A 628-nucleotide genomic window follows, 5' to 3' on the forward strand; every position below is an offset into this window, starting at 1 on the left:
ATATATATATTTTGTACAGCTAAGTCAGTAGGTATATATATATATATATATATCCCTACTGACTTAGCTGTACAAAATAGTTATGTTTACGCTCGCTTCTCTTTGTTAACCTTGTTTCACCTGTATATTTATGTGTATTTTCCTGCACATTTGTTACTGATACTGTGCATTAATAAACTGAGAGCTGCTGGACATCTGAGTCAAATTCCTTGTATGATGAAACATACCAGGCCAATAAAGTTGATTCTGATTCAGACTGTTAAGAGTGCATTTCATTCTGAAGTTTTCTAGTCAACATGGACCAGAAAGATATAGAAATCTGAACATCTACAGTTACATGACAACTGGGTAAACTGCATGTGTGGAGGAGGATCATGTGATGATTGAAAGCTCTACAACAGCTAATGGACCTAGTATTAAGACTGATGTGTCACTTGCTGTTTCCAAGATCAAGAGCTAGTTAATATGAAGTTTTATTGCTTGTCTAGATCTGAGGCCCAAAATTCATTGTTTTTGCTCATGTCCATTTTCCAGCCTGCGCTGACGGTCTATGATTCTGTGGGAGTTTCCATGGGAGAAAAATGGTGTGACTCAATGCGTTTATGCAAAGAGCGAGCACGCACATGAC

This window comes from Seriola lalandi, unplaced genomic scaffold, assembly GCF_002814215.2.
Source record: "Seriola lalandi dorsalis isolate HSWRI2012SDOR001 ecotype SW California unplaced genomic scaffold, Sedor1 jcf7180002054934, whole genome shotgun sequence".
Lineage (NCBI taxonomy): Eukaryota > Metazoa > Chordata > Actinopteri > Carangiformes > Carangidae > Seriola > Seriola lalandi.